The sequence below is a fragment of the Salvelinus fontinalis genome, chromosome 26 (assembly GCF_029448725.1).
Source record: "Salvelinus fontinalis isolate EN_2023a chromosome 26, ASM2944872v1, whole genome shotgun sequence".
Lineage (NCBI taxonomy): Eukaryota > Metazoa > Chordata > Actinopteri > Salmoniformes > Salmonidae > Salvelinus > Salvelinus fontinalis.
Genome location: NC_074690.1, coordinates 13,307,586 through 13,322,160, shown reverse-complemented (window position 1 = coordinate 13,322,160; position 14,575 = coordinate 13,307,586). Strand labels below are relative to the sequence as shown.

General features: G+C 41.0%; 1 protein-coding gene across 1 annotated transcript in view; it reads left to right on the top strand.

The window, feature by feature from the left end:
- LOC129823662 (pinopsin-like) overlaps positions 1-14,575 on the top strand; it is a 66,520-nt gene that overhangs the window by 20,509 nt on the left and 31,436 nt on the right. The window lies entirely within an intron of this gene.

Sequence of the window (14,575 nt, the reverse complement as noted above, 5' to 3'; positions counted from 1 at the left end):
ACCCTTTCCACAGAGGGTTCTACATAGAACCCCAAATAGTTCTACCTGGAACCAAAAAGGGTTCTACTTGGAATCAAAAAAGGTTATCCTAATGGGACAGCCGGAGAATCCTTTTGGTAGTACCCTGAAACCTACACCAAGTCACTCCGTATCATCGATTTAAATCAAATCAAATGTTATTCAAATCAAATCTAATCAAATTTTATTTGTCACATGCGCCGAATTCAACAGGTGTAGGTAGACCTTACAGTGAAATGCTTACGGCCCTTCCTAACAATGCAGAAATAAGTCGATTGAAAAGCATGAGCGCTGCTTTGTTTTTTTGCGCAGACTGTACACACTTCATCAGTCTCTCATTCACAATTTGACAAGCACTTGATAATGCCTCGAATTTCATGGCGGCATCCCCTTTGTGTGGCCGAAAGGCGCCTTTGGCACGGAGTGCTGTGTTGTTCCCTTCTCCCTGAGTGCTGAGCACTCCGAAGCATCTCTCACTCACATGGCTCTCCATCACATGATATGGTCTTTCTCACAGGGTACAAGTGAAGACAGACACATCGAGGACGCAACTGCGAGTTTCCTTATCCAATTCCGAGGTGCATTTTGAAGATATTGGAAGAACTGTCCACATTTACTTTTCGTCAGCCAACAAGAGGAGTATGTCTAACAACAGCAAAAGCACTAGCCTATGTCAATTTACTATCCCCCATAGTACAAAAGTTGACCTATTCTATTCTGTACGAGAAATACATATTCCAAACACAGTCTGGGACAGTTGTGGGATGCGATAGATCCCAAATTAATACAACCACTAATATAAAAAAAAAACGTTTTCACGCAATGTGGCTGACGCAACAGATCTGAACGTTTAGCTTTAAATGTTGATAAACTATTAGGTTTTTTCTTCACATTTGAAGTGGAGCACTGCGCACATGGCAGTAGGCTATCAGCGTGAATGTTCCATTAGCGGGAAAACACCATTATCAAAAAGTGACCGCAAATGTGATTTATGCATGTAATGTTTTTATTATAAAGGTGCATTTTTATGATGAAAATGATCTTCACGCACTGCTTATGTGTACTAGTTAGGCTCAAACCCATTGTAAAGCGGATTAATGTGCTTCTTTTTAAGAAGTTATTTGGCTGCTTTAGTACAAACCCTCTCAAAACATATAGGCCTATGGACAAGGCTACATGAGGTGTGCGACTATGATTAGAAAAAGTCAACAACAAAAAAGGCATTGTTTCTTGCCTTATGCTGGGCATCGTTCACAAGTGATAATATATATTTTATAAGTGATAGGCTAATATTGTCACCCATCAGACTATTCTTGATTTAATATTGTCTTTACATATACTAAATAATATATGTGTGAAATGTACATGTCATCTCTGCACTTAAATAGTGAATGGAGGACGCTTTCCCCATGGTTCATTTTCATGCCAGCCATGTAGGCTATACTCCTGTTGTAAATATAAGCAATGTGCTTAATATTAGGAAAGTTGAGAAATAAATATAGTAGCTGTGTAACGGCGTTCCTCTCTCTCTTCATAAGAAGAGGTGGAGTAGTGATCGAGCCAAGGCGCAGCGGGTTGTGAATACATGATGAATTTATTAAATAAACAAAACAGACAAAGACGAAAACGAACTATACTTGATATAACTAACAAAATAACAAAACGATGTAGACAGACCTGAACAAACGAACTTACAAATACACGAAGCACGCTGACACAGGAACAGACTACATAAACGCACGAACAAACCGAAACAATCCCGTATGGTGTAACATCGACACAGACACAGGAGACAATCACCCACAAACAAACAGTGAGAACACCCTACCTAAATATGACTCTTAATTAGAGGAGAACGCAAAACACCTGCCTCTAATTAAGAGCCATACCAGGCAACCAAAACCAACATAGAAACAGATAACATAGACTGCCCACCCAAAACACATGCCCTGACCTAAACACATACAAAAACAACATAAAACAGGTCAGGACCGTTACAAGCTGATGGGAGCCTCCTCTTTTTAATAGAGGCCATCACTCGCGCAATTGCATAGCCTATGGAAATGTTGCCTATAGAAGTGTTGCACAACATGAGTTCATGGGCTCTCATGAAGTGTTTAATTAGATTTTTTGAATACTTTTGCATTGATGTCAGAGTGATTAGAGGGACAATAGAGTGCTGAGTACCAGGCAGTTAGCAAGTTTGATAGGCTGCTAATGACTATCAGCAGCATCAGAGCTTGGAGAAGCCTAATTGCCGTGACTAAACGGTCACTTGTAATTTGACCTCCTTCATGACTTGTGACCGCCGGTGTTGCGGTAATACAGTCACCGCAACAGCCCTAGTTGGAACCAAAATTATTTTAATAGCAAATAAAAAATCTCTCTCCCTATCTTCTTAATCAAGCTTTTAACGTAAGTACCGTAGTCTATGCTTTGGAGCAGCAGGTAGCCTAAAAGTTTTCTTTTGAGACCTGAAAAAAATGCCTGGAACGTAAAATAACATTATCAACCGGTTCCCATGCTTTTAAAATAACGGTTCTGTTCCGGAACAGTATGGAAAACTTTTGTTCCAGGTTCCGTTTCTGTTCCTTGAAAATGTTTCTTTCTCAGTTTTTGGTTCTGTTCCCTGAACCGGTTCCAACCCCTGCTCAAAGGGTTTTCCCACAGAGACAGCCGGACTTATCCAAAATGAACCTATATAACACACTGTCATTGTTAGAACCTTAATATCACAAACAGAATTTGTTTTGTAAGTAGTTTTAAGAGGACATGTTATTTTTTCCCCTCTGCCCGTCATTCACTGCCATGTCATTCACTGGCAAATAGCCTGCACAGCTGATGATGGTCCATCGAAACTACAACTAAACTATATCGAAAAAACATTTTCACACATATAATAATAGAGTTTAGCCTAAAGACAAGATTCAATTGACCATAGACTGATGGGTGAGAATATAATCAATTGTTAAATCATATATGAAGAATCTGATGGACAGCAGAGCTTGGAATTGACGCAGGGAAAAGAAACAGGTAAGACATTTTTATAGTATCAGAAAGAGTATATTCTGCAGTTTTCAAATCACCTTGCCAAACACCTCTTACAAATGACCCCTTGAGCTCTATTTCAAAATATTATTACTGCCATTACATAAGCTCACAACACTCAAAGCACAGCAACGTTTCTTAAGACATGCATGTAACAAATAATAATACATTATATTTGTAATGATGTGTATTTAATGGATTTGAATACTTGAATTGTGGTGTTTTAGAAATTTCTTTTTGCAGCTGTGTAGCATGAGAGAGAGAGAGACAGAAGGGAGCCAAGTCATGCAGGGATTTGTTGTTTGAGTAGAAGGATTTGAAAGTTGATCTGAATTTTGATTGGAAGCCAGTGGTGGAGGAGTGTGGGTGTAATGTGCTCTCAGGATTTAGGGCGGGCGAGGAGTCTCGCAGCTGAGTTCTTGATATATTTAAGCAATAGTCCATGTATGAGGTAATGAAGGAATGTATAAGGGTTTCAGCAGCTGAGTCTGTAAAGGAGGGGTGGAGTCTGGTGATGTTGTTGAGAAAGAAGGCAGATTTAGTGATGGTTTTAGTGTGGGCATCAAAGGAAAGATCCTTCACCTGAGAGGCAGGGCAGCAGTCGATGTTGAGGTCAAACTCCTCAACTCCTCTCCTTCTTCAGGAGAGATCTGGGTGCCAACAACATGGCCTCTGTCTTATTGCCGTTGAACTTCAGAAGGTTTGAGCTCATCCATGATTTTATTTATTTTAGGAGGTTGATGAGTGATGACGGGTGGAGGTCAGTGGTGGGTTTGGAGTGAAAATAGATTTCTGTGTCATCAGCGTAACAGTGCAATTGGAGACCGCGTTGGCGGATGATTTGGCCGAGGGGCAGGATGTAGATAATGAAAAGGAGAGGCCCTAGGACTGAGCCTTGGGGGGACAGGAGCAGACATGAGCATGGGTGGATTTGAAATGCCCCAGGGTCACAAACTGCTGCCGTTCTGACAGGTAGGACATGAACCAGGGCTGTTCCGGAAATTTCCAGAGTCTTTTCCATTATTCAAAGGAGGATAGAATGGTAAACAGTGTCAAAGGAAGCTTATTAGTTCAGTAGGATGAGAAAGCTAAGATTGCCAGATTCAGTCGCTAGTAATAGATTGTTGGCCACTTTGACCAGAGTTTCCCTGCTGTGATTGTGACCCTAAAGCCTGATTAAAGACCCTCAAATACGTGATGTGAAGTCTCCATTTGCTTTAGAGGGTGAGTCGTGTGTTCAATTTCAAATCTATCCTTTGCACCTACCACCGGACACTTCTTGTAGATCTGACAGGTATGAGCAATTATTAGGCTGGGTCCAAATGTCCCATCCAGACCTTTGTAAACCTTTGTGACAGCCAGTTGTGCAGACTGACGTCGATGTGACCAATGGTCAGGCAGAGGTAGACCAGAGATGCCACATGTGTCAGTTTTGTCTCTGACAGGTGCACACGACGACTGACATGCGCAGCCATTATCTGCTGCACCAGAACCAACCAAGCTCTCCACAAAGGCTTCTAGAGAAAAAAAACAGGGAAATTATCAGGAAGATTGTGGCTGTCTTGTTCTTTTTTTGTCCTTTGTAATTGGTTTATATCGCAGTTGTGTGGTTTGAGAAAGGGAGTGACAAAAGGCTGCAAGCTTTTTGATTTGATTAGATTTAATGTGATTTAGATTTACAGCTGTTATTAAAGTACTCTGCTGTTTCGCAACAGTGAGATGGAATGACGTTCCCAGTGGCCCCCTGCAATTGGGCCCCTTTCCACCCTCCATATTTTTTGACAGCATCACACTCACTTTGATTGTCTGAAATGCTGTAATTGGTCCCCCACTCACTTTGTGATACGTTGCTGAAGGGTTCGACCCCCTCCTCCACTTCCTCCTCCCTATTGGGTGCAGAGCTTCCAGTTGCTTGATAATATGGCTGTTATAACCAGAACGGGTCCCAGGACACGTGTGTGTGTGTGTGTGTGTGTGTGTGTGTGTGTGTGTGTGTGTGTGTGTGTGTGTGTGTGTGTGTGTGTGTGTGTGTGTGTGTGTCTGTCTCAGGGGACTAAACAAAAAGCAGTGAAGCAAAGAGTGTGTCTGTTTTGAAGGTGTGCAAGTGTATGAAATTGTACCTACTTTGGGGGATTGGGTGAAGTGAACCCTTTGGAGAGCTGTGTGTATGTTATTGGAAAATCAAACCTACTTTTGGACTATTTTGTATTAGATGAGGCATTAGTAGTGAGGAGATTCTTGATGCCTGATGCCATTTGCAAGCTATGAGAAGAACTATCCTAGTGAATGTAATTCATTACTGATGTGAAATGACACACACACGCACACGCACGCACACGCACACGTGCACACGCACACACACACACACACACACACACACACACACACACACACACACACACACACACACACACACACACACACACACACACACACACACACACACACACACACACAGTACTCATAAAAACAAATGACTACTTTTCCATGGCAAGGTGCCAGGCCATAATCATAGATGTCATTCCTTTCCATTCAGCCGTGGCCACTTGTGACTGACATCAACCACTGAAGATGAATCACTCGGCTATTAGGGATGTCTCTGATAATGTTCCTGAGTGTGGAACCGCCTAATATTTAATTGTCTGCATCGCCGACCTGACATCTTTCATTTCAATTTGGCTGCCCCCGCAACTTGAATTATTCTTTATCTTGGCTCTATATTTGCTCTGACGAAATTGCTAGAATAAAAAATTGACAGAGGCCATCGGTTCAGTAATTTTGTCAGAGGTATCTGATTGTTTTTGTGATTGTTTTTGTGAGGACATAAAAAGAGAGTTGAGGTTGTATCATCTGAAACCTTATACTGTATGTGTAATTCTGTGTTATAATGAATGAATTCATTAGGTGATGTATTTGTCTGGAGGTACTTTCATGGTCACCATGAAACGTTCCATTTCCCTTATAATCACGTAATATATAATCCATTTGTGTTTTGATCAATGGAACGTTGTATCTCCGTGACTTCCACTAGACTAAAGTCAGAACCACTCTAAAGCTTATAGTGCCACAAGTTTGACAACAAATTAGCTCGGATTCAATGAATAGTCCACATATTTGGATTGATATTTGCAATGTCCTGTTAGTTTATGAAATTTGATTTATTTGAAGCTGACCTAATAGATTGGGAGAAACTTCAGCGGCCAATTAGATTTAGGGAATGTGCTAATGATCTACCTTGGAGAAACCTTAAGTAGGTCTGATGATCGACATGAAGCTGCAGGTAAAGAACTAGGAACCATTTGATTATCAGACAGTCCATGGCTAGGTTCAAACAGTTAGAAAGCATGCTCAATACATCTACTCATACTCACTGTTAATGTGAGCGTTGGAACATAGCACATATTCCTGACCCGTAGGTTCTTTCTCTGCAATTCCCTTTTGCTATTTTTCTACTCTATGTTTGGTCATCGCTCTCTGTCTGACTCTCTGTCTGACTCTTTCTCTGTCTGACTCTCTGTCTGACTCTCTGTGTGACTCTTTCTCTGTCTGACTCTTTCATTGTCTGACTCTTTCTCTGTCTGACTCTTTCACTGTCTGACTCTTTCTCTGTCTGACTCTTTCATTGTCTGACTCTTTCTCTGTCTGACCCTCTCTGTCTGACCCTCTCTGTCTGACCCTCTCTGTTTGACCCTCTCTGTCTGATTCTTTCTCTGTCTGACTCTTTCTCTGTCTGACTCTTTCATTGTCTGACTCTTTCTCTGTCTGACCCTCTCTGTCTGACCCTCTCTGTTTGACCCTCTCTGTGTGATTCTTTCTCTGTCTGACTCTTTCTCTGTCTGACTCTTTCATTGTCTGACTCTTTCTCTGTCTGACTCTTTCTCTGTCTGACCCTCTCTGTCTGACCCTCTCTGTCTGACTCTTTCTCTGTCTGACCCTCTCTGTCTGACCCTCTCTGTCTGATTCTTTCTCTGTCTGACTCTTTCTCTGTCTGACTCTTTCATTGTCTGACTCTTTCTCTGTCTGACCCTCTCTGTTTGACCCTCTCTGTCTGACTCTTTCTCTGTCTGACTCTTTCATTGTCTGACTCTTTCTCTGTCTGACCCTCTCTGTCTGACCCTCTCTGTTTGACCCTCTCTGTCTGATTCTTTCTCTGTCTGATTCTTTCTCTGTCTGACTCTTTCTCTGTCTGACTCTTTCTCTGTCTGACTCTTTCTCTGTCTGACCCTCTCTGTCTGACTCTTTCTCTGTCTGACTCTTTCTCTGTCTGACTCTTTCTCTGTCTGACTCTTTCATTGTCTGACTCTTTCTCTGTCTGACCCTCTCTGTCTGACCCTCTCTGTTTGACCCTCTCTGTGTGATTCTTTCTCTGTCTGACTCTTTCTCTGTCTGACTCTTTCATTGTCTGACTCTTTCTCTGTCTGACTCTTTCTCTGTCTGACCCTCTCTGTCTGACCCTCTCTGTCTGACTCTTTCTCTGTCTGACCCTCTCTGTCTGACCCTCTCTGTCTGATTCTTTCTCTGTCTGACTCTTTCTCTGTCTGATTCTTTCTCTGTCTGACTCTTTCTCTGTCTGACTCTTTCTCTGTCTGACTCTTTCTCTGTCTGACTCTTTCTCTGTCTGACTCTTTCTCTGTCTGACTCTTTCTCTGTCTGACCCTCTCTGTCTGACCCTCTCTGTCTGACCCTCTCTGTCTGATTCTTTCTCTGTCTGATTCTTTCTCTGTCTGACTCTTTCTCTGTCTGACTCTTTCTCTGTCTGACTCTTTCTCTGTCCGACCCTTTGTCTGATTCTTTCTCTGTCTGTTTAATTCTCTGTTTGACTCTTTCAATATCCTTCATTCCCAATGGAAGCTTTTCTCCTCTCGGTAATTGCCATTCCACCATGTCTCTTCTCCGGTCCAATTCTTGATGATTTGGGCAGCCATTTTCTGTCAATAGGAAGGTGTGAGAGGGATTCACAGCTTTCAAGAAGATACCACACACCTGTTGCATTAAAATAGAGGAACATTAGGCATGGACAACAGAGTGTAGTCTTTCATTAGTTCAGACAAAAATTGCTATTTACCAGGCATGGCTTTGTAGTGAAAGTGCTTAGAAGTCTTTATTACAATGACACCTCTTAATTATACTCTTAAGGTGTCAATGTGCTGTCTGCGTATTTGGTGTATGTCAGTTTGAGTGTCTGTTTGTTTGTTACATGTCCACTGTGTACCGTCATTTGTCAAAGACTTTGGAAAATTACAGGAGTGGCAAGGAGTGGAATGTTAGGTAAGGAGACTGGTGCCCAGGCTACTACATTTGGTGATGGTCAAAGCTTTTTTAATAATACAATTAGCTGTAAAATGGATAAGAGCACCGATTTAGGAATAGAGTGACAGACATTTATCCCTTAACAGTGAATATCCGTTCAGATTTAGTCATTTTTCCTCAATCACTCAGCTTGAGGTGATTATCATCTCTGCTTTGACACATCTGTGATTTTCACTTTCGCGAGGTCAGCCACATCTGTGATTTTCACTTTCACGAGGTCAGCCACATCTGTGATTTTCACTTTCACGAGGTCAGCCACATCTGTGATTTTCACTTTCACGAGGTCAGTCACATCTGTGATTTTCACTTTCACGAGGTCAGTCACATCTGTGATTTTCACTTTCACGAGGTCAGTCACATCTGTGATTTTCACTTTCACGAGGTCAGCCACATCTGTGATTTTCACTTCGCGAGGTCAGCCACATCTGTGATTTTCACTTAGCGAGGTCTGCCACATGCCCGGGCCTCCCGGGTGGCGCAGTGGTCTAGAGCACTGCATCGCAGTACTAGCTGCGCCACCAGAGTCTCTGGGTTCACGCCCAGGCTCTGCCGCAGCCGGCCGCGACCGGGGGGTCCATGGGGCGACGCACAATTGGCTTAGCGTCGTCCGGGTTCGGGTTAGGGAGGGTTTGGCCGGTAGGGATATGTGGATATTGTAAAGTGTAAAGTGAATATTGTAAAGTGGTTGTTCCACTGGATATCATCATAAGGTGAATGCACCAATTTGTAAGTCGCTCTGGATAAGAGCGTCTGCTAAAATGACTTAAATGTAAATGTAAAAATCTGTGATTTTCACTTAGCGAGGTCAGCCACATCTGTGATTTTCACTTCGCGAGGTCAGCCACATCTGTGATTTTGAAAAGCGAGGTCTGCCACATCTGTGATTTTGAAAAGCGAGGTCTGCCACACCTGGCCCGACCCGTAGGGAATACTTCACACTTATTACCACGTGTTGCTTAGTTACCAAAGTGTTTTTGCTTTCATGCTCAGTGACAGAAGTCCCCCCCAAATGTTTTTTTAATGTTTTATTTTTATTTTCTTCCTTTTTGAAAAAGGTTGCAAGACAGGACCATTCACTGCATCATGGGTTGATATAATGTAATGGAGAAAAAATATGAACAAGCTACAGAACGCAAAGTATTGCTGTAGATTTTGTGGGTGTGCTTGTCAGTGCAACATCAAAACGAGGTCTCTCCAAATTCTAAGGATTTTTTTTAAAGCACTGAAAAAGCTCCACACGGTTTCTAAAGAACATTTAACGGGCTACATAGGACCACATTGAAGCATCTCAATTAGCTACCTACCCGTCACTGTAGAAATCGACAGAGAGCTAAGTTAGCTCTTCATAGTTGTAACGTGTACGCTGGGAGTCGGTTAAGCAAGTTCAGGGAGTGACTTTTAATTGATAAATAACACAAGGAATAAAACAAGAAGCACGGGTAGTGTACAAACATGAAACAACAGAACAGAAACAATAACTCTTAGGGAAGGAATAAATTGGGAGTGACAGATATAGGGAAGGTAATCGGGCAGGTGATTGAGTCCAGGTGAGTCTGATGATGCCCCAATGCATGTAACGATGGTGACAGGTGTGCGTAATAATGAGCAGCCTGATGATCTCGAGCGCCGGAGAGGGACAATAGTTTAGCATCAGGTCCAAACAAAAAGGGAAAAAGAGAAAGTTCAAAGAAGCTAAAAAGAAGCTAAAAAAAAAGCTCTTCATCATTTTGCAAACATTTATGGTCTGCCAAATTAGCTCTTCACCATTTCACACACCTTTGGTGGCAAAAGTCAAATAAACTCTTTGAGAGTGTACAACACAGCGTTGAGGAATATGTTAGCTTTGTTGCTAATATCTCCCTCCACCCAGTCCACTTCATACAAGCTGTCACCGTCCATCTGAGAGGGTTTCCAGTTACAGCACATTCAGTGGGTGTAGGTGTTATTTTAAATGTTTATTAATCATATTAATCTATGCATCAGATCATCCTCTGCAATTAACAGTTCCTAGAATGGGCGAGTTGATTCATGTTAATTCACTTAATTTCTTAGTGCAGCGGCTACAGCCTCTGACTCAATGACAACAAGATTGAGCATTGCCAAAACAAACTCATTTTACTTTCTGTCTTTAGCTACAGAAATATCAAATTTGGTGCCTCACACCAAAGCTCCTTCACCATCTGTCCATACAAAGTGTAGCAGCTCATCGAGTGCTGAGGCCCTGACATTCATTCAACTATTGTGAGTGATGAACGGTTTGCCCCTCTCGTAAATATCACTGTCATACTTTGGCATATTCAGGAAAGCCACTGTGAATCTTACTCCTGTCTCCACGTCTGCCTTGTAAGAGTAGACATCTTTATTTCCCAGAGAATTCTACATCGGAACACTGGCCTGGCTGATTATCAGATTTTTCTTGCCAACCTATTTCCATCTGTACACTAATTTGGGGTTTTAACCATGTTTTGAGGCTATGCAGCGTTTGTTTACAATTACTTTGTATACAAACAAAGGAAAAAACAAGGGGTTTCACAGGGATGCTGGCCCATGTTGACTTAGATGCTTCCCACAGTTGTGTCAAGTTGGCTAGATGTCCTTTGGGTGGTGGACCATTCTTGATACACCCAGCAGAGTTGCCCATCCACCCTCTGAATGGCACATATACACAATCCATGTTCCTTCTTTAACCTGTCTCCTCCCCTTCATCTGCACTGATGGAAGTGGATTTAACAAGTGACATCAATAAGGGATCATAGCTTTCACCTGGATTCACCTGGTCAGTCTATGTCATGGAAAGAGCAGATGTTCCTAATGTTTTGTATACTCCGTGTATAAGTTGTATTCTTCATGAATCAATGGGTATATATCATGAATTAAAAGTTTAAAAAAAAAAGCGGATGTAGCAATTTCAGATTGTCCCTTAAAATGTTCCATTTAAAAGTGAAGCCATGCCACTTGCTTGTTTCTGGTTTGGAAAACTGAGGGTCTTTGCTAAATCAAAGCAGAAGATTCTAGAAGGATTCTAGAAGGATTTCTAGAAGGATTCTAGAAAGATTCTAGAAGGATTTCTAGAAGGATTCTAGAAAGATTTTAGAAGGATTTCTACAACGATTTCTAGAAAGATTCTAGAAGGATTTCTAGAAAGATTCTAGAAAGATTCTAGAAGGATACTAGAAGGAAATACCTTTACAGATGTTAGGATGGCTCAGCCTCCGGGAGATTGTATTATTTTACAGTCTTCCTGTCCTGAGTCCACAGTGAATAAATAAAGTGTCATTAATTAAAATAACGATAGCATGAAACATTCCATGAAAACTAAATAAACATCTCTATGGACACAATCCTAAAGATGTGCATATCTCCCATAGACATCAGGCGACATCCACCTATATGGAAACGATGGACGGGATTCATTCGTACTGCACTACCAACAAAGCACCTTTTATTAAAGGCAATTTCCACAATGTTTGCAAAGATCGCTTTCATGGTAAACACAGTGGTAAACTGTGGAATGCGTGAATTATATTTAAAAGGCAAATGATAAAGCAGTGCACAAAATGTGGTAATTGTTCAATAGTTAAATATACTGTAGCTGCAAAGTGTGAAAGCCTCAATAACAACCCGAGATATTTAGATAGCTACAGATATTTTGTGTTCTGCAGCAATCCAATGTCTATGATAAATACAAGCCTTCCAAAAACAACTGACATCGCCAATCTATTATTTCGTTTGAAAAAAAACCCACAAATTGACAGATGTATAATTTCACACCTCTAATGGTTTGCTCTTTGTGTTATTTGAAATAAAATATTCATGAATATAAATAATTTGCTGTTGGAATGTAGCATCCCTACAATGCATTAAAACTGGAGCCATACTGGGACAATGAATAAGATTGATGGCATACTGAATGGGTTTAAAGCCCAAGGGAGGAGATTCTCCCTGTTCTGAGGTTGGGAGCTGTGTGTGTGTGTGTGTGTGTGTGTGTGTGTGTGTGTGTGTGTGTGTGTGTGTGTGTGTGTGTGTGTGTGTGTGTGTGTGTGTGTGTGTGTGTGTGTGTGTGTGTGTGTGTGTGTGTGTGTGTGTGTGTGCGTGTGCATGTGCATGTGCACATGTGTAAATTAATCTCTGTCTGTCTGTAGTGGGTGTCCTGGTGTTTGCTTAACCTGCCTATATTTAGTTTTTGCACCATGTTTGTCAAGAGTAAAATTATTATATTATACTATATATTATATATTATATTATATTATATTACTACAGTAAGAACTCCAATAGTTTTTTCCCCTCAACTTTATGTTTATTTAAGAAATAACAGAGCTCTACCCGGTGGTTAAGAAGTCCAAAGTCATAATAGCAATGCCATTTTACAATGGAAATTTGCATAGCATTTTTACTCATTTCAACAATAGTACAGTAGTAAGCATTGTTAAATAAGGACGGATAAATCAATTATGGTAATTTGTGTATGTCCAAATTTGAATAGTACATTTTACTGAACAAAAACATGTGAAATGTTGGTCCCATGTTTCATGAGCTGAAATAAAATATCTCAGAAATTATCCATATGCACAAAAACCTTATTTATCTCAAGTTTTGTGCACAAATTTGTTAACATCCCTGTTAGTGAGTATTTCTCCTTTGCCAAAATAATCCATACACCTGACAGGTGTGGAATATCAAGAAGCTGATTAAACAGTATGATAATTACACAGGTGCACCTTGTGCTGGGGAAAATAAAAGGCCACACTAAAATGTACCGCTTTGTCACACAACACAATGCCACAGATGACTTAAGTTTTGAGGGAGCATGCGATTGGCATGTTGACTGCAGGAATGTCCAGCAGTGCTGTTGCCAGAGAATTAAATGTTCCTTTCTCTACCATAAGCCACCTCCAATGTTGTTTTAGAGTGTTTGGTAGTACGTCCTACTGTCCTCACAACCACAGACCACATGTATAGCGTCATGTGGGCGAGCGGTTTGCTGATGTCAACGTTGAGAACAGAGTGCCCCATGGTTGCGGTGGTGTTATGGTATGGGCAGGCATAAGAACAACGAAAACAATTGCTATTTACCGATGACAGAGTTACCGTGATGAGATCCTTAGGCCCATTGTTGTGCCATTCATCCGTGGCCATCACCTCATGTTTCAGCATGATAATGCACGGGCCCCATGTTGCAAGGATCTGTACACAATTCCTGGAAGCTGAAAATGTCCCAGATCTTCCATGGCCTGCATACTCACCAAACATGTCACCCATTGAGCATGTTTGGGATGTTCTGGATTGACGTGTACGGCAGATTATTCCAGGTCCCGCCATTATCCAACAGCAGAGTGGGACAACATTCCACAGGCCACAATCAACAGCCTTATCAACTCTATGTGAAGGAGATGTGTTGCACTGCGTGAGGCAAATGGCGGTCACACCAGATACTGACTGTTTGTCTGATCCATGCCCCTACCTTTTTTTAAGGTTACTGTGACCAAAATATGCTTATTTATATTCCCAGTCATGTGAAATCCATAGATTAGTGCCTAATGAATTTATATCAGTTGACTGATTTCCTGCTATGAACTGTAACTCAGTAAAATCTTTGCAATTGTTGCATGTTTAGTTTATATCTTTGTTCAGTATACATTGAAATGAATGTGTTAATATTTTTCTTCAGTATACATTGAAATTAATGTAATTTTCAAGTGCTGAATAGTGCAATGTCCCTCTCTGTGGTTTTCTTAAAATTTCCATTGATCTAGTTTCTTCCACCGTGTTTACCACATGTTCAGACTAATCTTAAAGAGTATTACTATTATAGGCATACATTTATAGGCAACCTTAAGTCTGAATATCGATTGATGGGTCATGGGTCATGAAATGTGGTTTAACCAATTTATGATACCTAATATAGTTGCCTTCAACAATTAAATTAAATTTTTTCACCAAAATAAGTATTTTTAATACAAAATAAATCCACCATACTTTTTACTGACATATCAACCGCCTGGTTGAACAATTTCTTTCTCAAAGAATTCTTGCTTTTGAGCCTTTTTACATTGTAACTATTTGTTTTCAGTATTCCTACTCTTCAAGGTCTCTACTAATGGTGCAATATGAATCCCTCACCAACTGAATTCCTGCCTTTATCCCACATCTTTGGGGACTGATTTCGAGTTTTATTATAGCCTCTGAGTGGGTAAAGTTA